Here is a 24,831-nt window from a genome sequence, read left to right on the forward strand (position 1 = left end):
GTTAGTAACAGAAGGTATAAGGCATGGAGATGCATCTTGATGGGTATTAGAAGGAGAAAGATTTTCCTTCAAGCTTTGTGTTATTGTCCCTACCTGATCTCTCCAGAATTTGGCATTCTGAAGGAATGAATGATGACATAGGTTTCTTTTCATTAAACCAGTAAGAGCAATCATTAATAGTGGTTTTGTTAACGAGGACTTTGACTGGAATGTCACGCCTGAAGGAGTCATGTATGGATTCTGGTCATTACCAGAAAGCTCAGAGGAACTGGGATTGACCTGTGAAGCTAGCAACAGCCCATGAGAAAAGCCTGGTACTTTGGTTGGTTGTGTGGTTCCAGCCAGCCTTTCCAGGGAAGGAACAAAGGTTGCTTTCCTGAAAGATGGCTAAAAAGGAACCTGTAGGCATAATAGAGGCTCAAGGGTTTGGGTGAAATGACTGGCACAGGCAAAGCCAGATGGCAGGTGTGTGGCTCTGCTTCTGTGCTCCAAGGGGCAGACTGAGAAGTCAATCTAAGGGTTCCCTGTGTGAGTTCCAGCAAAGCAGACTTAAAGATCCTAAGTGATCCAGGCTGCTCTTGGTGTGTTTATGCAAATGAACAGCCAAAATCAAAAGTGGGACCCAAAGTAGTTCCTTTAATAACAGTAAGGGTGATCTTAAGGAGAAAAACTGTGGATCAAGAAAAATCACTATGCTCAGTATTAGACATCAAAATGGCATAGCTATCTTAAAAATTTATTTTCCTTTAAGAGTTGAAACCAGGTTTGTGATGTCACCAAAGATGTACAATTTACAGGTGCAAAGGACCTGTCAAATTGCCACTGTTAAATGACATTTCAGGAGGGACCTTGCAATGGAATATTATCCCAAAAGACAGTCTCACAGGCACAGTGACTAGTTTGGAGATTATTATGTGAATTAACCTGTGTGTTCTTCTGTTTTCATAGGGTGTATGCCTATGACCTGCCTATGCCTATAGATGATTAGTTACAATATAGGCCTCACTTAAGGAGCCCATCTTCATCATCACCCCCCCTGAGACTCAATGATTTGATTGAACTATGTAGTTAGGTTGATAAAGGGTTGGGGCAGTCTGTGGGCTTCACTTTAGAACTGATTTTCCCTTTTCTGTCTTGATAACTTGGACAGAATGGGCTCAGAAATCTGAAAGGAGGGAAATCCTAATGTATTCCCCTCAGCTGAGTGAAAGGTAGTGGGCCACCAGAGTCTTGGGTAGGTGTAGCATGCCTTGTACACCTTCCTCCAGATAAGCCATTCTTTACTGAAGTCCCTGCCTTTGTCATTTAATAGTTATGATTTAATTGTGCTTCCAATTACTTGCCTAATCTGTCACCTCCCGAATATGACCTGACCAGAAGGCCAACGGTCCAGTAATGCCAGCCTTTGGACACCAAGCCTGTGACTTCCTTGTGACAGTCAACTAACCAGGACCCTGGAAGGTCCTTCCTCTTGCAGGAAAAACTCCCTCCATGCTGCACCCCTCTCCTCTTTCAGGGTACCCATGACCCAAGGGTAAGTAGGAGGACATCCATGTCCAGCCAGAAGTAGTTATAAGGAGTTGAGACCTTCATCTATTGTCCTTTATATGATTCCACAAGAAGAAAGGAATCTCAGAACCCCTCCCTGATAGTAAATCACAGGAGGAGAAAAATGATGAGGAAAGAAACCTCATTAATGCTCTGAATCCAGGAAAAGGGGGGGAACTATACGTTCCTAGGAGAGAAATGTTGCTACTATGGAAGTCAGTCAGAAATCATAGCAAAGAAAGTTAAAGAAGTCAGAGAGAATATAAACCGCCACACCAAAGGAACGGAAAGTTAGAATTAGAGAACTGGAAAATAAACCCCCAAGCCTGGCTTCAGTGGTTGCTCCCCTTCCTGGGACCCCTAATCATCATTTTCTTAGGCCTGAGGTTTGGCCCCTATATACTACAGACCATAGTCCAGAGTCTAGAGGCCACAGTGACTCACAGAACAACTGCCAAGATCCTGTCCCTGAAGAGATATCATTATCAGAAGATACCCCAAGATTTATAGGCCAGCCTTATAGTGATACTAGACCAGCTAACAGTGCTGTCAAGCATCAAAGGGGGGAGTGTTGTGGGGAATTGACAATTGACAGCTATTTTAAGACACAACACAGTGACTAGAGAGTGATTTGTTTTTGTAGCCCAGTTGTTTTTGCAGCCTGATGGCTTGTTTTGGCCCATGGAGGCCAAAAGCCTCTTTTGGCTTCTTTGGACTGTGTATCATCTACATACCAGAGGTAAGGCTCTGCTTTCTGCTGTAGGCTGCCCCTGCTTTCGGGCCAGAAGTAAGGGTCCAAAGGATGGGCCCTCCCTTGCTCAGTAAAAATAACTGCTCCCCAGTTGCTCAGGGCCCAGGATTTAGAGACTGACTCCTCTGGGACCACGTCCGTGAAATAAAGTTCCAATCTGTACACCCAAAAGTGACTGAGTTGTTTTCTGTTACATTGTTTTATTTTCTTTGTATTTTATCATTACCCCCTAGTGAATGTATACAAGTCAATAAAGGTTTAAATTTTTCATTAAAACAATCAAAGGTTATTTTCCCATCATAAGGGTGTGTTGATACTTATAAACCTGTGACGAAGAAAAGGACGGTATGAGGGAGGGGAGGAGGCAGGAGAGAAGCCAGGGACAAGGGGAAGACAGGCCTGTTTTTGATCTGAGCGACCTTCTTGAGCTTTTTGTTGCAACTTCCTATGACTCTACAATGATTTCAAAATGAAAGTAAAATGAAGCACAACTTGCTTCAGGTGACTCCAGGTCTAAGAACCAGGGAGGGAGGGCTGTGGTTCAGGGATCCACCTGTATTACTACCACCTGGAGGGCTCCTTAAGCAGTGGGTGAAAGCCACTCCCAGAGTTTCTGCTTCTGCAGGTTTTAATTCCAACAAGGAGCCCCACTGTGTGGATGTATAACAGGATGTAGCCAAGAGGAGAGCCCCAAGCAGGGCTTTGTAATAGGGTCCAGAAGAACTTGGAAATAATTGGCTCCACACCAGAAGTCCACCCCTGCCCAGAATGCTGGCAGCTGTCGCCAATTGTGGAAGGAACCAGAAATGGGGCTGCAGAGGAAGATTGGCCCAGGGACTTAAACGGAAGTGTGGCAACCACTGGGTGTCTTTCTTTTGTAGACCATGAGTCTGTTAAGGACCAAACGGCTTTTGTGTCTTGGTTGGGACTATGTGGCTTTTGGAAGTGCTGCCTTTTGCCACGTGGAGGGTGCTGGGAGGACTGTGTGCATCTGTGGGGAACTTAAATAGTTTGTGTTATTTCAAAGAAATAAGTTCCTTTCGTTTTCACTGATCTCTGGTATTAAGAAACATCTTCCTTCCAGCAGTAGGCAAAACAAACCCAGTAGGTGGGGAGGCCCCCAGAGAAAAAGGGGGGTCTTATATATCGTTCAGCACCTCCCACCCCAGTATGTTCTCTAACAGATGAAGCAGGTTGGGGGGTGTAGCTAAAAGTGGGAGTGATTGGATTTTTGCCACACATGACCCACTCAGCCTCCTTCTAAATCCTCACTCTGTTTATCAAGGTGGGGTCCAGGTGTGGGGTACAATGATAAACAGAAATAGGCACATCCCAGAGTATTCTGTAGTAAATCTGGCCACCCTACTGGGATCAACCTATTTTATGATGAAATAAAGTATAACATGTGGACATTAAGAGATTACAGTTGAATTATGAAATACTTATTGAAGCAATTAATGACTTGCATTTTGATGGAAGAATGATAGCATGAGAAACACCAAAAAATCCTATGAGGAAGAAAATGGTTGGTTACAATGAAACAGAAAAAAGAAAACCAATAAGGAATATCTGTACTTATTCAAGGATCTTTACAGAAACCCCACTGTGTTCTAGAAACCTTGTATGTGTTTAACCTGTCATACATCAATTTCTGTAGCATGGGTGACAAATTTTCTTCTTTGGCAGAAGACAGCTGGAATCATTGTGAAGTCAATTTGAATATGTTTTTTGGTGGCATTTAAAAGTCCCCAGCTCACGGGAGGCCTGTTCACACTCACGTCAGCAGTACGGCCTGAGGCCCATGTCGGGAGGCACGTGTACATTGAGGTTCCATTTGTGGATGAACTTTTGTGACTTCACATGGACAAGTCTTCTCCCTCGTGTGGACCTCCTCATGCACAGGGCAGAGTCATGGGTAAACGATCCCCGTCAGAAATTACAGGTGCGCATTCTCTGGTAAACTTGGATATCCGAAAGCCGAACGAACTTGTTGAGACAAAACTGGCCCTTAAAAGGTCTCTCGGGAGCTTGCTCTTTGGTGAAAAGTAAGCTGAGATTTAGATGAAATTTTTCTTTGTAATCTTCCAAAAGAAATTGCAAATGCCAGAATCAGACATAGCACTTTAAGAAGTTATGAGTCGTTTCCTGGTCCACATGAACAACTTCCAAAAGATCCTGCTGAGAAGAGGGAGCCAGAGACCTGAATAGCTTGGAACTAAGACTCTGAGACTCCAGGTGGTGAAAAGCCTTGTTGAAAAGCAATGGGTGGGGGAAGAATGGATTTGAAAGAGCTGGGTGTTCACTTCCCTCACTTCTTGGTTGAGCTCTGAGCAGCCTGGCTCTTGCTCTGGCCACTGTGCACCTGCTTCTTTACAAAGGTTTCAGTATCTGAAAATATTTTACAGTGGGTACCTTCATGTAGGTGCTTGAGGATTGGATACACTGGAGTCTGAGGGGGTAAAATCATATCATGGGTGCTGAACCTCCACATAGCATTGGAATCAGTATTAGTGATCCCCATTCATGGGCCATTTCTCATCCTGTTCTCTGTAATGAGGTTTAAACTGACGAGTCCAGATGGCAAATCAGAACTGCTACGCATGGCAACTCCCTGGCTGCCTGTCTTGCTGCTTTGTCAGCAACTTGGTTTCCCTGACTGGTTTGGGAACCATCCCTCTGGTGTCCTGGGCAGTACATTACAGCAACCCAGTCAGGGACATTCACTGCCTCCAACAACTGTAAAACAACCTCCACATGTTTCACATCCTTGTTCCCCAAGGTTAAAAGTCCTCTCTCCTTCCATTTTGTTCCATGGGCATGGACTACCATGAAGGCATACTTGGAATCTGTATATATGTTAACTTTCTTTCCTTGGGACAGCAGTAAGCCTCATGTGAGGGCTATTAATTCTGCCTTTTCTGCTGAGGTTCCTGGTGTAAGGGATTTGGCATCTACTACCTTGTCTGAAGTGGTCACCGCATATACCCAGCTCATCACTGGCCATTGTCCATGAAGCTGCTTCCATCTGTATAGAGTTCCCAGTCTGGTGATGCCAGCAGCTGGTCTGTCAGATCTGAACCTGCTAGAATAAACATGGTCAATTATTTCCAAGCAGTCATGCTCAAGGGCAGAGTCCCCCTCCATGACTGGGAGTAGGGTGGCTGGGTTCAGGTTTGTGGTGGTCTGCAAGGTAACATTTGCATGGTCCAGCAAAATGGCTTGATATTCCCCCATATTCCCTGCCATCAGCCAATATCCTCCTCTCTGTTCTAGCAGAGTCAGAATCTGATGTGGCACCAACATTGTGGTAGGTTGTCTCAAGATAAACTTCTCAGCTTTCTGTAAGAATTCACAGAAAGGTGGCTACTAGGTGGCTACTACTGCTTGGAGGCACAGTGGCCATCCTTTTGTTGTGTGATCCAGCTTCCTTGAGAGATAGGCTAAGGGAAGAGTCCCCAGGGTCTGGGTTAGCAGACCTATCAGACAGATAGGACCTCCAGTCCTATCCCCTGCCTTTCATGAATGTACAATTTGAAAGGCTTCTGTAAGTCTGGCAGTCTTAATGAGGGGCCAAAGCCACCTTCTCCTTCAAAGTTATCAAATGCCACCTGACAGTTCCCTGTCCATTCAAGGGGTTAGGGTCGAGTCCTCTTAGGGAATGATACAATGGCTTTGCTATGAGTCCACAGTTTGTAATCCAAACCCAACAAAACTCAGTAATTGCTAAGAACCCACGAAGCTGCCTTCAATTTTCTGGAATTTTTAGCTTAGGAATGGCTTGCTTTCTATCTGCCATCACACTTCTGGGACCCTGTTTTAGTTGAAATCCCAGATATGCCACTTCCTGTTTGCAAATTTGGGCCTTATGAGGTGACGCATTATATCTCCCCTTTGCCAAATGATTTAGAACTGTGATGGTATTATGCAAACAGCCCTCATAGATAGTGCTGGCCATTAACAGGTCATCCACATATTGGAAAAGAACTCCCGATTTCAACTGAACATCCCTTAAGTCTTTAATAGCACTTCCCCGAATATAGTTAGGGAGTTCTTAAATCCTTGTGGCAGCAGAGTCCAGCAGTATTGGAGCCTGGTTTTAGTCTCTGGGCTCTGCCACTCAAAAGCAAAGAGTTGTTGAGCCTGCTCATCTATCAGGATGCAGAAAAGGCATCCTCCAAGTCCCGGACTGAAAACCATTTGCCATCCCCAGGACTACAGTCCACAGGGTGTAAGGGGTAGCCTCAGTGGGGTGAATGTCCTGGACAATGTCATTGATGGCCCTGCGATCCTGGACCAACCAATACTCATCCGAGTGTGGGTTTTTGACTGGCAAAATGGGAGTGCTGGAGGGTGACCAGCAAGGCTGAATTAATCCTGATTTCAAGAACTTTTGCTACACTGGCTGAATCTTTCTAAAGCCTCCTTTTTGAGGGGATACTGTTTTTTTTTTCACTGAGACCCATACCCCTTGTTTTAGATGTATCTGTATGGGTTGCACGTTAACTGCTTTACCTGGAGTTCCATCAGCCCAAACAGTTCAGTGGACCTGCTTGCAGATCTCAGGTGGGAAGGATTCACCTCTGGAGCCTTGGGCCAGGTCAGGAAATCCTGCATCCAGAGGGCATTTTCCAGCAGGACTTCCACACACAGTTGCTGTCACCTGGGGGAAAAGGGTATTTGTGACAGCAGTTTACACAGCAAATCTCCGCCCCACAATGGAATAGGACAATCAGGCATAGAGAGAAAACTAACTATGTGTAAGCTTTTGACCCCCAAGCTGGCATTCCAGAGGTTGTAGGAATGTCTGCTTTTGTACCTGGCCAGACACACCACTACCTGTGACTTCATTTGAGCTTTTTCCAGTCAACTTAGTGTTCAGCATTACGTATGTACCTCCCATATCTGCGAGAAAGTCAATTGGCTTGTTCCCAACAGTCACTTGTATCCAGGACGCTTGAGGGGAAATGGTGATGGGTCGGGAGATGTCCAGTGGAGCCCCTGGGCCTCCTCATTCATTATCATGCTCCAGTCTCTGCTTCCCACCATCACTCGGTCTGGGTTCTTATCCTTACTTTCCTGTCTCCTCTTTGGGCACTCATTCTTCCAGTGAACCTCCTCCCTGCAATGGGCACATTGATTAATGCCTATTGGGCCTTTCTTCTACTCCTTAGGTCCCCTTTGCCACCAGCATGGGAGTGAGCACCTAATGAGTTTCCTTTCCCTGCCCTAATAAATGGTTTTTCTTGGTTTCCCTGTTTTGTTTCCAAAAACACCATGGCCCATTTGCCTTCCTTGCTTTCCGGGCATTGTAGGCGTTGAATGCTATGTCCACCAGTTGGAAGAGGCTCATTCCCATTACCCTGGCAACATGCTGGAGTTTCTTGCAGATATCCAGGGCACTCTGTCCAATAAAAGTCATATTTACCGTCCTCACATTTTCTGGTGCTTTTGATTCAGCATCGGTGAATTTCCCATCAGCCTGATAAATCCTTTCTAGAAATTCGGAAAGATCCTCATTTGTCTTCTGCTGGAGAGTTCAAATCAAACTCACGCTCCTCTGCTTGGGCACTGCTTCCGGAAGCTCTTCCAATATGCACCCTGTGTAGTGTTTCAAAGGGGCTAAGTCACCTCTGCTATTTGGGTCCCACTTGGGGTCCACCCAAGGAACTGCCTCAACTGGCTCAAGGATCCCCTGGCTGTTCTCATCATGGAGATGCTGGGCCTCCGGGTTATCCCTGTTTAGAACCAACTGTCTCTTGCCTGCCATTAGACAAATATTCAGGAGGGCCTGTACTTCTGCCCAGTTTGGGTGGTGCCTGGCAAAAACACAGGTGATAAGATCTGCCATTGTTTGTGGATCATCCCTATTTGGAAGATTGGGATTCCTCCAATTTATTAAGTCTGAAGTAGAGAAAGGAGTATGAGCCCCAGTAGTTGCCAGTGGGTTGGCCTCCTTCAGTTACTCCATGCATTGGATATTGCCTCAAAGTGTCTTGGCTGGCTACATCTTTGGAGGGCTGAGGTTATAGGAAGTACTCTGTCGAGTTACTTGGGCGGTGGTGGTGGTGAGACACATTCCTTAGCAGGTAGAGGTGGAGCAGTTCACTTTACAATCCCCGCCTAACAGGAGATTACAGAAGATGTTACTTAGGTGTGTCCCACTGCCTGTGGAGGGGGAGGTACCATGGCAGTGGCAGTCCCCATCACCTGTGTGGCCAGACATGTAGAAACCACCACCACCTGTCAGTGCAGCAGCCTCATAGAGACCTCTCCCACCTGCAGCTGGTGAAGCACCTCTGCAGCACCTCCCATCTGCAGAGGGACTGGAGCCCCACAGATCCTTCCCACCAGGAGGGTAGCATCCCTGCTGAGACCTCTCCCACCTGCAGGGGAAGAGGGGTGTTGCAGGTCCCTCCCACCTGCAGAGGGTGAGGCACTGGGTTATTCCTCCCATCTGCAGAGGGAGCAAAGCCACTGGGGAGGAGAGCAGCACAGAGGACACACCTCCCACCTGCAAAGAATTGAGACCCCTGGTGGTGACCTCTCCCTGTCTCCCTCCTGAAGCAGGGGAGGAGCCCCAACAGGCCCTACCTCCCAGGGAGGTAGCAGCACTGCAGAGGTCCCTCCCATCTGGGAGAATCCATTTTCTGGGTTCAGAGCATTAATGAGGTTTATCTGGCCATCATCCGTCTTCTCCCAAGTTCTATTCTCAGGGAGGGGTTTTGAAACCACCTTTTCCTTCTGCACCATCACACGCTTCTCTGTCTCTGGCATAAGGCTACTGTGCAACATTATAAATGCATTAAGACAGTGGAGTTCTTTTGAGAGTTACGCCATTGGCAGTGCCTTTTTAATTGGGTAATGATGCAGTATTCAAGGAACCATTCACAGGCCACCTCAGCTCATCACTCAAAACATAGGTAGGCCACACAGGGTTACAATAGTGAAAAAATAACTACTTACATAAGGGATTCTTCTTTTAAAAAGATTTTATTTATTTATCTTTTTTAGAGGGGAAGGAGAGAGGGAGAGAAACATCAATGTATGGTTGCCTTCCGTGTGTCCCCTGCTGGGAGTTGGCCTGCAGGGAACCAGCCTGCAACCCAGGCATGTGCCCTGACTGGGAATCGAAACGCGATCCTCTGGTTCCCAGGCCCTCGCTCAATCCACTGAGCTACACCAGCCAGGGCTCATAAGGGATTCTTCTAAATCGACTTAGAGGAGTAACTCTCTCAATTTCTTAGAATTCTACCCAGTGAGCTCCACTCAGGGACCTATAGAACAACCTACACTGTTCCAGCAGAGTGTGCAAAAATTCAGAGCAACAAGAGCACAGACGGTGAGAAGAACAGGTATTTCTTCAGCTAATGTCCAGCACTCCAACTCCACTATTCCAAAACAGTACTCAGAAAACAAACTTTCAGCCAAGATACTTCCACCGTTTGCTCCCTTACCCAATTCATTTCCTTTTCACCTTTCTTGGCATGATTAGTCAACAGATGCCCTCAGAAGGAGTACAGAGAAATTCTCAGAGACTGGGAAAATTCAAAAGTCTCACTCTCCTCCACCTGAGGGGATTGGTCTGCCATGGTCAATTATCTTTCCCTCTGTGTCACCAAAAAAACTATCACAGAACAGACCAGGGTAAGGGTACTGGACATTCCACAACACCTCATTTTTCTTCGGGGGATTCTCTCCACCTATGGGTTCATTTTCCCTGCCACCTGAGGAAAGACATCTCTTAATACCAGAGATCTGTGAAAAAACATATTAGTTATTTTAAATAATACAAACTAAAGTTCCCTACAAAAGCACACAGTCCTCCCGGCACCCTCCATGTGACAAAAGGGAGCACTTGCAAAGCCTCGTGGTGCCGACTCTCACCCAAGCCCTGTGGTCCTAAATCGATGCGTCATCTGAAAGAGAGACACCCGATGGCTGCTGCAACTCCGTTTAAATCCCAGCACCAGTCTTGCTCTGTAGCTCCATTTCTGGCTCCTCCCAAAATTGCCCACAGCTGACAGCATCCCAGGCAGGTGTGGCCGTATGGTGTGGAACCAATTATCCCCAAGCTGTTATGGATCCTATTACAAATCTCTATTTTGGGCTCCTCTCTTTCCTGCACCCTATACAAATCCCTCTTTTCAGTTATACAAGCCCTATACAATCATATGAAGGATAGTGGTCGAAGGTCTCATCTTCTTGTAAATTCTTCCGGATGAACAGGGATGTTGTCCTATCTAGCCTTGCATCATGGGTGCCCTGAAAGGGGGAGTGGGAGGGTGCAGCATGGAGGGAGTCCTTCTTGTGAGGGGAAGAACCTTACAGAATCCAGGTCAGTTGGCTGTCACCAGCAAGTGGCAGACTTGATGTCCAAAGGCTGCCATTACTGAACAGTTGGCATCCTAGTTGTCTTCTGGAGGTGACAGATTTGGAAAGAGAGTTGCAAGCACCATTAAATGATAATCACTAAATGACCAAGGCAGAGACTTAGGTAAGGAATGGCTTATGTGGAGGAAGGTGTACAAGACATGCTCACCTATCCGAATCCTCTGTGGCCCCCTATACCTCACTCAGGCTGAGGGGTATATATTAGAATTTCCTCCTTTCAGATTTCTTGGCCCTTTCTGTCTAAGCCTTTAGGACGGAAAAGGGGAAATCAGTTCCAAAATGAAGGCCACAGACCTCCCCAACCCAAACAATTAGTTCAGTCAAACCGTTCAGTCTTAGGGGGCAATGATGAAGATGGTCTCCTTAAGTGAGGCCTACATTGCAACCAATCACTCAGGTCATGAGGCCCTAGGTATACACCCTACAAGAAAAGAAGGAAGAACATATGGTAATTTACACATAAATTCCTAAACCAGTCCCTTTGCCTGTGAGACTGTCATTTGGGAAGACATATTGTTACAAGTTTCATGCTGAAATGATATTTAACAGTGGCAATTTCACAGCTCCTTTGTGCCTATACATTGAAAAGCAAACTTTCAAGACAGTTAGTTGAGCCATTTCTCATGTCCAACACTGAATGTTGTGATTTTCCCAGAACTATAATTTTTATTCCTTAAATCCCCCTCATTGTTATTAAAAGGATTATTTTTAGTCCAGCTTTTAGTTTTTACTGTTTGTTTGCATAAACACACTAAGAGAAACCTGGAACACCTATGACCTTTAAGTCTGCTTTTCTGGACCTCACACAAGGAACCCTTTGGTTGATTTTTTCAGTCCAGCTCTTGGTACAGAAGCAGAGCCACACATCTGCCATCTGGCTTCACCTGTACCAGTTGTTTCTCTCAAATTCTTGAGGCTTCCATTGTGCCTACAGGTTCTTCTTTAGCCATTTTAAGGAAAGCAAACTTCATGCCTTCCCTGGAAAGACTGCCACAAACCGCACAGTCAATAAATATACCAGGTTTTTCTCCTGGGCTTTTGCCAGCTTCACAAGTCAATCCAGTTCCTTTGGGAATTCTGGTGATGATCAGAATACATTTCTCCTGTAGGCATGACATTCCAGTCAAAATTTCAATTAATAAATCACCATTAAGGACTCATCTTATTAGATTTATGCAAGGAAACTTTATGTAATGCCAAGTTTTGGAGGTATCTGGTAGGGAGAAAAATATCAAGTGTTAAGGAAAGTCCTTTTTCTTCTGATATCCTATTTTATACCTTCTTTCATTTTCATATCTTATACTTTTCCTTGTTTATTTTCCTACAGGGTGTGAGGTTTTAAGCTTCCCTGGAATCCTCAATTCCCTTTTCAGAGCAGATACAGAGCTAACCCGAACAGTTCACATTCTGTAGAGGTGGAGGGAATAGAGGTGGAGGCATTCTCTTGTACCAGTGCTTCCCATTGGTGCCTCCACAGAGACAGGCTCTTTCAGGCCTGGTCTCATGGCTGAGACGTTCTCCTTTGCCTCCAGCTGAAACACTCATGAGCCCTGAATGACCCTGCCTGAGTCCTGAGTGCCAAAGGCATTCTTTCAAACTGGTTACAGGTGACCTTCTCTAGGTCTTACACATGACCTTGTCTAGGTCTTCAGGTGACCTTAACTAGGTCTTCAGATACAGAGAATTTCTCATCAGAAACAACTTGAAACCACATTCCCTTAAAACCAGAAGACAACTAGGTGAGGTTTCCTTTCCTTCAGGTTTAAAACTTTCACAACCTTTTCGACATAATTTTACCCATCTAGATTTAACCACAATTCATTGTAATGCTTGTGTGTTTCATACACTGGGAAGGACTAACTTAAACTTAGTACATCAACTCAGTATGTGGCAGCCAAAGGTCCTTGGCTTTATAAACACCAGCATGAAATAACAAACTCTGTCACCGTGTACTGGGGTTTGCTGTCCTTTTTCGAAAGAAGAATTTCAAACCTTCCTCTGGAGTGCAGGTCCTGCTCTCCCTTCCCTCCTCAGTCACAGCAGTAGGGTCTGCATTACCCTTAATCGGTGCTTGTTTTACCTCTGTGGCAAATCTAGGGCTTAATTCACATTAGCTTCAGGGAGGAATGCATTGTCAATAAGACATTGTAGAGAGCAGTCCACTGTTCAGACAGCTGGTGTTCAGGGCCTGGAATCCTCCAGGTCTTTAGTAGGACTTGGTCCCCTGGCTGGAATGGGTGCAGAGGCTGGTCAGAGTGGTAAACCCCCCTGTAAAGAGCAAACTGGTGAAAAATGATTAGTGCTTGTCCTAAGCGTTATACATATTGCTTAATTATTTTTCATGCTCCAAATCTAGAGGGGTGTACCTAAAACATAAATTTGGGCGGTGTTTACCATAAACTATTTCAAAAGGGCTCATTTCAGCCCTCTCTGGATACCACTTTGATTCAAAGCAAAGCAACGGGGAGTGCCGGGCCCTTTTTTAAATGTGTTTCCTGGCGTATTTTTGCCAAAGTCTTCTATATGGGATAATTCATTTTCTCAGTCCTTCCTGTGGCCTGAAGTCTCCAAGATGCATGCAATTTCCATTGTATCTGCAATGCCTGTCCAGCCTTCTGGAAGGTTTCTGAAGTGAATGATGGTGCATTGTCTCTTTGAATGCTCTGGGGAAGTCCAAATCTGGGAAATATTTCTTTAAGGAACAGTTTTGCCAACTCAGTTGCCTTTTCAGTCCTGGTGGGGAACACTTACCCACCCAGAAAAAGACTCCAGAATACCAACAAAAATGTGAAATTTTTCTTCGTTTTAGGCATTTGTGACAAGTCCACCTCCCTGTCCTCAAATGGGCACATCCCTTTGTATTATACTCCCTTTTCATGGGGACACACTTTGTTTTAGGATTGTTTTTGGCACATATATGACAGGCTTGGCTGATCCTGTGGACAGTGTTCTGCAAATAAGGACCTTTGAGATGGGCCTAATGAAGTCCATTAGAGCATGGAAACTCTTTCCATTTAGCAAACTGAAAGTGGTCAGTGCTGTTCCTGGACTGTGAGGAAGCAGACAGTCCTAGAACCCAGAAAAGGACCTCCAAGGAGTATTCTTAGCCTCATTCCCCTTTTTTCTCTCTCTTAGAACAAGAGAGAGAAAAATCCCTTCCCCTTCTCCTCTTCCCCTTAGATGTCTCCTACCCCTATTATCTAAGGCCTGGTATTCGTTGAAATGTTCTGAGAGTACCAGCTTACTTTGTGAATAAAGAGCAATAGTCAACTTCGGTTTTCACTGAGAGGTAGGGGAGTTGCATCAGAACCTCTCCCGAATACAGGTTTTGGTGGGTAAAACAAAACACAAGGGACCTGCTGGAGAGAGTTGTGGGAGCAACTTTGTCAGCAAGTCCCCCCGTCCTCTACGAACGAGAGTAACACTACCAAGACATGATCTGCTTGGGGAGGAGAGGTGGCCAGTCTCTCAGAGGAGAAAGGCCAGGGGCTCCTTCCCGAATGGCTTTAGCTGGGTTGTAATACATAGGAATACAGGTGGTAAGGATCAAACAATAGATAACATTTCAAGGAAATCTGAGGGCTTAGTCTGAGTCAGCATCTGTCAGGGAAGGGGTTTTCAGAAACTTTGAGAGACATACTCATGTCTCCCTGCTCGAACCCTTAACATCTGAATGAAAGCACTCTTAGCAGAGTGGGCTTCACAGGACTTTTAGGAATTCTTTCTTATGCCCAATCACCCCGGATCTTGTTCAAGCTGGCAAGAAGCTGCACTGCCTCCCCCATCACAGGTTTTCAGGCTTAAGTGGATTAGAGCCAGGAAGCACTTGTCCCAGAGGACAGGGGAACTTGGGCTATGTCAGAATATCCAGTGTGCAAGGGGCCATGACACCCTCTATGTTGCAGCTCCCCACCCCTCCGCCCCCACGTCCTTCCATGATGGCCTCCCAAGTGATGGTATGTGGTTTAGGTGGCCCCTCCTCTGAGGAGTTGTACCCGTCATGGTCTAACTGACCATGCACTGGGGGCAGGGAGATGAAGCAGAGTCAGTGAGTAGCTTTGTCTCCTTAGTGGCTCACATTCCAGATGTCACTTACTCATCCTTAGCTATGGGAGGCAATGACAATTCCTGAAACCAAGCAGAGCAATTTCCAAGAGGGAGTGAAGAGAAATGGAAAGATTTCAGAGTTGGGGAAGAGAAAGTGCAAGATGAGGCCTGTTCGGAGCTCCTGTTGGCTGCTCCAGGAACTCCTCAGCCCTCAGCCTTTGGCCTTGGCCAACCCAAAGGACTATGGGAAGGCCCACCTGCCCTTACTCACCAAGAAGGAACTGGGCTTGTCAAATCCATGTTGCTGGCATACAGTGCCTGGGCCCAGGCAGATTTAGCTCATACCACAGGAGGAGCAGAAGAGAGAGGTCACTGGTCACTGGAAGCCTCCTTCAGCAGCGTCCTCCTGCACACCCACCTTTCACTCTCCCGAGTGACCTCAGAGCCCTCACACACATCTTTTCCCAGACTGCATTCGTTGGGAACAAACCCCAGAAACTGAAATGTCACTGTGACCCTTCTGTCCCCCGTGGCTGCCTGGCAGAGGCTAATTCTGCCACCAGGCACTTCTTATGCCTGTGAGGCTCTTTATACTTTTCTCTGATATCCACTGAGCCTGGCAACAACTCCATGCAGTAGGGAGGTGAAGAATCCAAGCCATCCATGTCTGAAAGCCAAGTCGGGCACGGAGATTCGGTGGATCTCCCAGTTTACATAGGATTACCAAGGGTGGCAGGGGGAATCAGGCTCTCCATCATCAGCCCCTGAGCTGCCTTTCACTAATCAATCCAGCAAAAACTGTGCAAGAGCAGCTTTAAGTAAGTTCCCAAGCATCTCCTTCAAATTAAGTTGCCTCCAACAAGACCATCTTTTATAAATTTGTTTACTTTTACTGTATTACAGTTGTACCAGTTTTTGCTTTCCTCTGCCCAATCCACCCCACATTCCCACAGTCAATGTCCACACTTGCCCATGTCCATGGGCAAGGCCATCTTGACGCAGGTACTGAAGTGATCACTATTGGGCCAACTCTCAAGGCCATGTGTTCCGCCCACCTCTCTTCCCGTCTGTATGAGCCCAATCTCTGTAGAAGACATGGCCTCTTAGGAGCAGCAGAAAGAGCCCAAATTTCTAACCTGAGGCACAGGAATCCTGGGGCTCTGTAGTGCTGTCCCTACCCTTTCTACCTCTTCCTGGGGCTCTGCTCTAGATTCTGAAGACACTCAGGAAGCCCAAGGTTAATCCTCTTTAGCACCTTGTTTTAGTGAAGACACTGGATTACAGGTAACAAAGACTGGCTCAGACTACCTTGACCAACAATGGGAATTCGCTGGGAGAGGAAGGGTAGGAAGGTACGAAAAGCTGTGTTACTAGGATCAGAGTCAAATCCAAAGCAGGAGAGGTCACATTGTCCACCCTATGGGTCGGGGTGGGTGTAGCCCCCAACTGACCATCCCTGGAAAGTGGCATGCAATGAGAAGAGCCCACTGCCCAAGGAAAAATCACAGAGCTGGAGGAAGTGGTCATGGTTGCAAGGTTGGTCACAACCCAAATAAATGTGCACTCTTTCCCTGAGAGTGTGTGAAAAGGATCAGTGCAGTTTTGAGGGAAGATTCAAAGCTTTTAAAGACTGCAAATTCTCTGGAGAAAGATACCACTTCAAGGAACAGCCTTGGAAAGCATCTGTGAAATGAATTCCAATGCATGAGGACCTCAGAGAGTTTGGTGACCCCTAAAATATTAAGTGTCACTAAAGCCAGCTAGGATTTTCCCCTGAGGCCAAGGAGTGTATCATTAAGTGGTTCTTGAATCTGGCTATATTTGGAATTCAGCAGGGGAGCTTTTAAGAGAAATACCAGTGCCTGCACCCCACCCCAAGAAACTCTCATTCAGAGTGTGTGGAGGCATTCTATTCTGTGTTATTAAACATATGTAATATTTTTATCCTCACCTGAGTACCTTTTTATTTTGCTTTTTTAGAGAGAAAGAGGGAGGGAGAGAGAGAAGCATCAATGCAAGAGAATCATCCATTAACTGCCTTCCTGTGCACCCAGAACAGGGATCCGTGCTGGGACCATCGACTGTACCCAACTGAATTGAGGGAGAGGACCTGCAACCGAGGCATGTGCCCTGACCTGCAGTCGAACCTGCAAACTTGCAGTCACTGGGTGCTGCTCACCCACTGAGCCACACTGGCCAGGGCAAAGCCTTGTGATTTTGATATGTGTCAGAGATTAGAACCAACCAAGTTGTCAGCTTTTAAATTTCATTTATCAGAACATCCTTCTGAGAAAAAGGCCAAAATGCAAGTTATTAAAAGGAAAGTAAAAGTTCCTTGAAACACCTGTGTGGGCAACCACTTTAATTTTGTCCTTGGTGCACACACACACGTGCACACTTCATACAGAATGCAGGTCTACAATGCACGTACCCACTATTTGGTAACCATGACTCTCTGTGGCTAGCTTGTCCCCCACACCATTAGATCTTCTTCTGTTCCTCAGAACAGTTCCTGCAGAGGATGTCTGGCTGTGAGGGCAGGTCCCTTTTCTGGCGCTGGATAGATGTAGCCCAGATTGAAGGCTGAGCTGCCTTGTGCCCCCTGGGCTCCCAAGAGTGCACAGACACACTTGGCCCTCCCTTGGGGGCCATGTTTTATCTCTGACAATCTGATGGATGCCAAGGTTACCTGCTGTTCTACTTAAATTGCATTCATTGCATTACAAATAAACTTGAACTTTTTGTTTTATATGTCCTTTAGCCATGTGCTGTTTTCTGCCGTGTGCTCTCAGCAGCCCCCTGTGTCAGACCCTGCAGCAGGTCCTGGTGCCTCTGTGCCAGGCTGGGTCCCCCCAGGGGACTCTGAGGAAGTGGGTGGTGGGAACTAGATGAGGTCACTGGTGTGGGATCTGTGAACTTGGGGAGATACCCAGACGGATTCTGGGCTCAGGGCATTCACTTCAGTCTCCTTTTCTCTCACACACCCTGGTTTGAGGGAAGGCCCAGACCTGGTATCCTAGAAATACTGCCCTCGCACCCACTGTGCACTTTAAAAGTTGGTACTGCAGCTACTGAGCTGACACCTGCCAGGTGTCACGGACCTGGCGCTCTCTGAGTTCTTTGTAAATACCATTATCTGATTGACTTCTCAGCCCCATCCCCTTTTCAGGAAGTGTGACCTTTTCATTTCACCAGTGAGAATTGTGGTTCCCAGAGAGGTGACATGGCCTGCCCGAGGTCACGGCCAGAAATCGTGTCTCCATTTAGAGAGGAGAACTCTGAGTGCCCACAAAGACTGGTTGCTTATGAAGAACAGGAATGTATCTTATTAAATAATTTTTATTGTTATTCTATTACAGTTGAGTCAGTTTTCCCCCTTTACCGTCCTCTGCCCGTTCCATTCCCCACTCCCACAGTCCATCCCCACACTGTTGTCCACGTCTGTCGGAAGAACAGACATTTCTTGCTCACAGTTGTGGAGGCTAGGAAGTCCCAGATCGAGGCGGTAACACAGGTGGTGTCTGGTGTGGGGCCTCCTCTGGATCACACACAGCTGTCATTTCTCCTGTTCTGGCTCTGCAGAAGAAAAGGGAGCCTTCTTGGGCCGCCTTCATACACACACCAGTGGCATTGGAGAGGGCTATGCCCTCAAGACCTAACCACCTCCCAAAGGCCCCACGTCCCAACACCACCACATTGGGGGTTAGGTTTCAACGTAGGAATTTTGAAGGGACACAAACATTCTATCCATTGCCCAAAGTCACCAGGAAGGAGGCAGAAAGGAGGGCTGGGACTTCTCAGTCTGTGGTATTCACTGCCTCCTCAGGCTTTGGTCTAGGTCCTTCAGTTCTGTGACTGTCTCAACGGCGCATCCATCAGAGTCACCTGGACAATGCATTAAAACAGAGGCAGCTGGGTTCCTCTTCCCTAGATAAGTGGGGGAGGGCTAGAAATTTCCATTTGTAACAAGCTCCAAGTGTTGTTGTTGAGAACAAGTGCAGCCCACCTCCCATCTTCTCTCTGGCTTCAACTTTCAGTGGCCTGGGGCTTGGAACCTGAATACCCTGGGGCAAACATGGTTACATCCTGAGACCTGGAGGAAGCTCCCCCAGTTGGGGAAGTGGCTTAATTGGGTTCAGCAGATGAAATTGTCACAGCCTGATGAGGGCACCAGGCAGATCCACAAAAGAACAAGGGGAGGGTGTTTTGAGGTACCAGGCTGCAGGCTTGGAGTCCAGGTGGGACAGGAGGCCTGACTGCCTCCACTCCATCTCACCCAGCCCAGGGGAGGTTCCAGGGAGACTTTTCTCCTCAAGAAAGGGTCAGTCTACAATGCTAAGGAAGCACCTAAGTGTGAAGACTGAAGCCCAGGCTCAGCCACGGTTTGGGAGGTGGGAGGCTTCACTCCCAGATGAACTTCGGAACATGGATTCACTAAGCCAGTCTCTGAGGCCATGTGCAAGGCAGTGGGGGAGACAGAGAGACTGGAGTGTAGCCAGGCAGTTTCTGGCAGCTGGCTCCACCCGTCAACACCCCCAGATTCCCCCAGGATGTCACAGAGACTGATTCAGGGTTGACTATGCCACTGAGCAGGGCTCATCTGGCTGGGGAGGCTCCCAGGTGACTCTGTGATGAGCATCTCGGAAGGACCCTGGAGAATCAGGAGGACCCCAGAGAAGGCCTTCCAACCCCAGCAACGCCAGCTTGGGGTGTGGGTCCTCTCCCCTGGTGTCAGCATTCACTTTATCTTCCTGTTTTCCTTGGAACAAGTGTTTAGTCACTCAACAATCATCTACTGAACTAGTTACCATGCACAGGCACTGATGAGGATGCTGGCTATTTGGCTGCCAACAAGACAGGGAAGGTCCCTGCTCTTCAGGGGCTGACTTTCCAGGGTGGTGGGAAAAACAGTAAACCTGAAAATGAATAAAATCTTGACAGACTGAAGAAAATACACAGGATTGTGTGAGAGATGATAGTTGGACACTTACTTTAAATAGAAAAACAGGCCAGGCTTCTCTGAGAAGACAACATTGCAGCTGGGAGCTAAATGAGGAGAAGGGGTCCCTGTCCATGTAGCTCAGTTGGTTAGAGCATCATCTGATATGCCAAGGTTGTGCATTCTACCCCTGTTCAGGGCACACACAAGAAGCAACCTATGAATGAATAAATAAATACAATGACTAGTTGACATTTCTCTCTCTTTCCCTCCCTCTTTATTTCTTATGTAAGTAAGTAAACATATAAATAAAGGGAAGAGGCAGAAGGAATAGGAAGAGAAATAGACCCTGGAGCTGGAGCTAGAAAGAGCAACAGTGAGTGGGAGCCATCACAAGGTAAGCAGAACTTCAGGGAGGAGTGTCAGGGGCTCAGAGGGGAGAGACGGCCACAGTAACCACATGTGCAGTAAAGACTCTGGGCTGGGTTCCAAATGCAGTGAGGGGTCTAGACCCAGGGAAGAACCCTTACTAGCCGTGGCGGGCAAAGTGGAGTCACAGCAGGTAATAGCCGTGTGTGGCAGACCCGAGGTGCACAGGTGGTGACTAGGACACCCTGGATGCAGGGAGGCAATGAGCAGACCCAGTGAGGCTCACAAGTGGGAACTTCCACAAGCCCACCCACCCAGGAACCAGCACTTGAAGGGCCCAGTTTGCTTGTGGGAAGCAGCAGAGGGGACTCAAATCTGAGAGAGAGCAGAGCAAGTGCCTTTGCTCCCTCTCTGACCCTGCCCCCACATACAGGGTTACAACCAAGCTACTGGGTTGACCCACTCTGGTGAACACCTCTGGCTCCATCCCTCACTACATAATAGGCATGCCCTGACCAAAAAATTATGGCACAAATGTAAGAACAAATGAAAGACCCAGAGCCAATACTTTTAAGTGTCCAAGATGTAGCCAACCTATCAGATGCACAGTTCAAAATATTGGCAATCCAGATGCTCACAGAAATGGTTGATTTTGGCTGCCAGTTAGATGAAAAAATGAAGGCTACACTAAGTGAAATGAAGGAATATGCACTGGAAACCAATGGTGATGGAAACAAAACTGGGATTCAAATCAATCGAGTAGACTAGAAGAAAGAAAGAAACAACCAAACAAAAAAGAATGAAGAAACAAGAATTCAAAACAATGAGGAGAGGCTGAGGAACCTCCAGGAAAACATTAAACATTCCAAGATCAGAATAATAGGGGTACCAGAAAGGGAAGAGGAAGAGCAACAAGTGGAAAAGTTATTTGAGCAAATAATAAAGGAGAACTGCCCCAAACTGGCAAAGGAAAGAGACTTCCAGGAAGTCCAGGAAGCACAGAGAGTCCCAAAGAAGTTGGACCCAAGAAGGAACACACCAAGGCACATCAGAATTACATTAGCCAAGATGAAAATGAAGGAGAGAATCCTAGAAGCAGCAAGAGATAAGGGGACAGTCACCTACCAAGGACTTCCCAGCAGACTGTGAGCTGCTTTCTCAAAAGAGACCTTGCAGGCAAGAAGGGGCTAGAAAGAAGTTTCCAACTCATGAAAGGCAAGGGCCTACATCCATGCTGTCTCCATCCAGCAAAGCTGTCATTTAGAATGGAAGGGCAGATAAAGTGCTTCTCAGAAGAGGTCAAGTTCAAGAAGTTCATCATCACCAAGCCCTTATTATATGAAATATTAAAGGGACGAATCTAAGAAAAAGAAGATAGAAACATGAACAGTGAATAGACAGGAAACTCAGTTTTCAACAAGTATACCTGAAACAAAAGCAACCTAAGCAGACACCTAAGTCAGGAGCAGAGCCACAGAAATGGAGATCGCATGGAACGTTATCAACAGGGGAGTGGGAGGAGGGGAGTGGGGGAAAAGGTACAAAGAACAAGTAGCATAGATGGTGGGGACAAAATAGGGGGAGGGCAAGAGTAGTGTGGGAAATGTAGAGGGTGAAAAACTTAGGACACATGGACATGAACTAAAGCGAGAGAATGTGGCTGGGAGGTGGAGTGCAGGGTGGAAGGGAATGAAGGAGGGGATGGGACAAGTATAATGACATAATCCATAAACCATATTTTATTTTAATTTTTTAAAATATTTATTTATTTATCTTTAGAGGGGAAGGGAAGGAGAGAGGAAGAGAAACATCAATGTATGGTTGCTTCTCGTGCATCCCCTGCTGGGAACTGGCACCTGCCGAGAACTGGCCTGCAACCCAGGCATGTGCCCTGACTGGGAATCGAACCACGATCGTCTGGTTCACAGGCCCGTGCTCAGTCCACTGAGCTACACCAGCCAAGGCCATAAACCATATTTTAAAATGTAAGACAATTCAGCTCACCTCAGGAAGAAGTTGCTGTCACTCAGAGCTGCCCTAGAAGCTGTCTCCTCAACAGTTCTCACTACCCAGCTTGAGCTAGGGGACTGATCAGGGGGATTTATCTGGAAGCTGAGTGGGATATCTTCAGTGGCTAAATAAAAAACTGGCCTGGAAGGTCTCTGAGGTACTGGCAGGCCCTCCTACCACCTGTGGACAGACACTCCCATGTACTGAGGCCCCACAGGGAAGCTGGGGCCTGCCAGGCAGCAGCCTCCCTCAGGCCTTGCCCTGGCCTTGCCTGTGGTGCTGTGCTATGTGATAAGTAGGAGAAAATAGCAAATCAGGTCCACTCCCAGCACCAGCCCCAGACTGTCCCCAGGCATGTGGCTTCCTTGCAGCCCCTTGCAGCCTCCACAGCTGCCTGCCCAGCTGCTTGCAGGGCCTCAGAGCTCTGCAGCTGAGAGAGGCCCAGAGGCCTGGAGGATGTACCTTTGCACTGTCTGGAAGTGGGTGTGGGGAAGGGCCCAAGAAGGAGAAGGGGGTCGTTGGAAAGAAGAAGGGGAGAGGAGTGAGCCAGGTAGTTTCTGTCCAGCCCAGGACCCACGAGTATATTAGAAGTTCTGGTGGGTCCTGCTTTCACACACCTCTGGAAGGGCTTTCAGGAACACTGTGTCCTGTTCTTTTCTATAAAGCATGCCTTCACCTTGGAGCTGCTTATCCAGCCTGGGAGGCGGACAGGAAGGTAGCATCGCACTCACCCCCTTTAACAGATGGTGAACATGGGCTTAGGAGATACAGCTTGCCCTAGGCTGAACTACACAGGTCTGAGGACAAACAACCCACATTCTGGGGACACTTGGTGCTACCGCCTCCATGGAGTCCAGCTATCTGGCTTGTTCCTACAGACCGTCTGTTCTTCACCTCTCCATCCTGCTGGAGGGAGGGATGGGAAAGGAGGCAAAGGTCAGATGTGTCCCATGGCAGTTTGTCCTGCTGCCAGCAGTCAACCAGGCAATAATCCATTAAACATTACTGTTCCACGGTTACCTGGCCCGTTCTGTCACCAAGATCCCAGTTTCCTAGAGCCAGGAAAGGCCTGGGGAAGTAGTTGCTAAGCTCTAACTCTACAGAAGAGGAAACTGAGGCACAGATAGTGGTACTCATACCATAGCTCTTTTTATCAGTTTCACTTAAGGGACAAATGTACAAAAAACTAAATTCAGTCTCTCCTCAAATACCTTTTGTTATTCTCCCGTTAATAACTGAAATCGCACTATTGGAGCTCGGCTTTTCCTGATTTAAGGTTTGAGTCTCTTTGAAATGCAAAGTCGGAGTTCTGGCCAAGATGAAGGCATTAGCAGAAACTCCACTCTGCCTTGCACAACCAAAAGAAGGATAACAACTAATCTAAAAACAGTAAACACCCAGAAGTACCAGAAAGCCAAACTACATGGAACTCTGTCAACCAAGGAATTAAAGTACCATTCACCACAGTGCCACAACACAGCAAGGAGGGTTGCCACGCCCTAGAGAATAGCTAAGGCCCCGCCCCCTTGCAATGTAACAGGTGTGCTGAGACAAAGAAACATGGCCCAGATGAAGAAACAAATGAAAACTCCAGAAAAAGGGCTCAGTGAACAGGAGATAACCAACCTACCTGATTTGGAGTTCAAAACACTGGGGATCAGGATGCTCAGAGAAGTGGCTGAGCTTGGTTGCAAAATAAGGAGACATATGAGGGCTACCCGAAGTGAAGCAAACCAAAATATACAGGGAACCAACAGTGACAGGAAAGAAACCAGGACTCAAATCAACAATTTGGAACAAAGGGAAGAAAGAAAGAAATATCCAACTGAAACAAAAGGAAGAAACAGTAATTTAAAAAAATGGGAAGAGTCTTAGGAAACTCTGGGACAACTTTCAATGCTTTAAATTCAGAATCATAGGGGTGCCAGAAGGGAAAAAACAAGAGCAAGAAGTTGAAAACTTACTTGAACAAATAATGAAGGAAAATTTTCTCAGTCTGGCAAAGGAAATAGACTTCCACAAAGTCCAGGCATTCCTGAGTGTCCCAAAGAAGTTGGACTCAAACAGGAACACCCCAAGGCACATCATCATTCAGGTACCTAAGGTTAAAGGTAAAGAGAGAATCTTAAAAGCAGGAAGAGAAAAGAAGACAGTTACTTAAAAAGGAGGGCCCATCTAATTATCAGCTGATTTCTTGAAAGAAATCCTACAGGCAAGAAGGAGCTGGAAAGAATTTGAATCATGAATGGCAAGGACCTACATCCAAGATTGCTCTATCCAGCAAAGCTATCATTTAGAATGGAAGGGAAGATAAAGTCCTTCCCAGATAAGGTCAAGTTAAAGGAGTTCATCATCACCAAGCCCTTATTATATGAAATGTTAAAGGGACTTACCTAAGGAAAAGAAGATGATAATAATATGAACAGTAAAATGAAAAACTAACAACTATCACCAATTGAATCTAAAAAAAGTAAAAACCCAAACACTAAAACTAAGCAAACAGCTAGAACAGAATCAGAGAAATGGCTATCACCTGGAGGGTTTTTAATGAGGAGGCCGAGGTGGGAAATGGGGGAAAAGGTACAGGGAATAAGAAGCACAAATGGTGGGCATGAACTAAAGGGAGGAAAGCTGGAGGGTTGGAGGGTACAGGAGCGAGGGGCCATAAAGAGGGAAATGAGAAAAACTGTAATAGCATAATCAATAAAACATACTTTAAGAAAAGAAATGGTTTTCTTTAACATGACTGAAGATAATTTCCCACATTGCTAACCTT

At 46.6% G+C, this 24,831-nt stretch overlaps 1 long non-coding RNA gene across 1 annotated transcript; it reads right to left on the bottom strand.

Moving 5' to 3' along the window:
* Nucleotides 1-1,774: 1,774 nt before the first annotated feature.
* On the bottom strand, nucleotides 1,775-24,579 carry LOC118993422 (uncharacterized). Its single transcript, XR_005067857.1, has 3 exons — nucleotides 24,566-24,579; nucleotides 22,103-22,106; nucleotides 1,775-1,853 (listed from the first exon to the last, which is right to left on the bottom strand). It is a non-coding gene; the product is annotated as an uncharacterized LOC118993422 (long non-coding RNA).
* Between the last annotated feature and the right edge of the window lie 252 nt (nucleotides 24,580-24,831).

This window comes from Sturnira hondurensis, unplaced genomic scaffold (genome assembly GCF_014824575.4).
Source record: "Sturnira hondurensis isolate 20B ecotype Veracruz unplaced genomic scaffold, ASM1482457v3 Scaffold0008761, whole genome shotgun sequence".
Classification (NCBI taxonomy): domain Eukaryota; kingdom Metazoa; phylum Chordata; class Mammalia; order Chiroptera; family Phyllostomidae; genus Sturnira; species Sturnira hondurensis.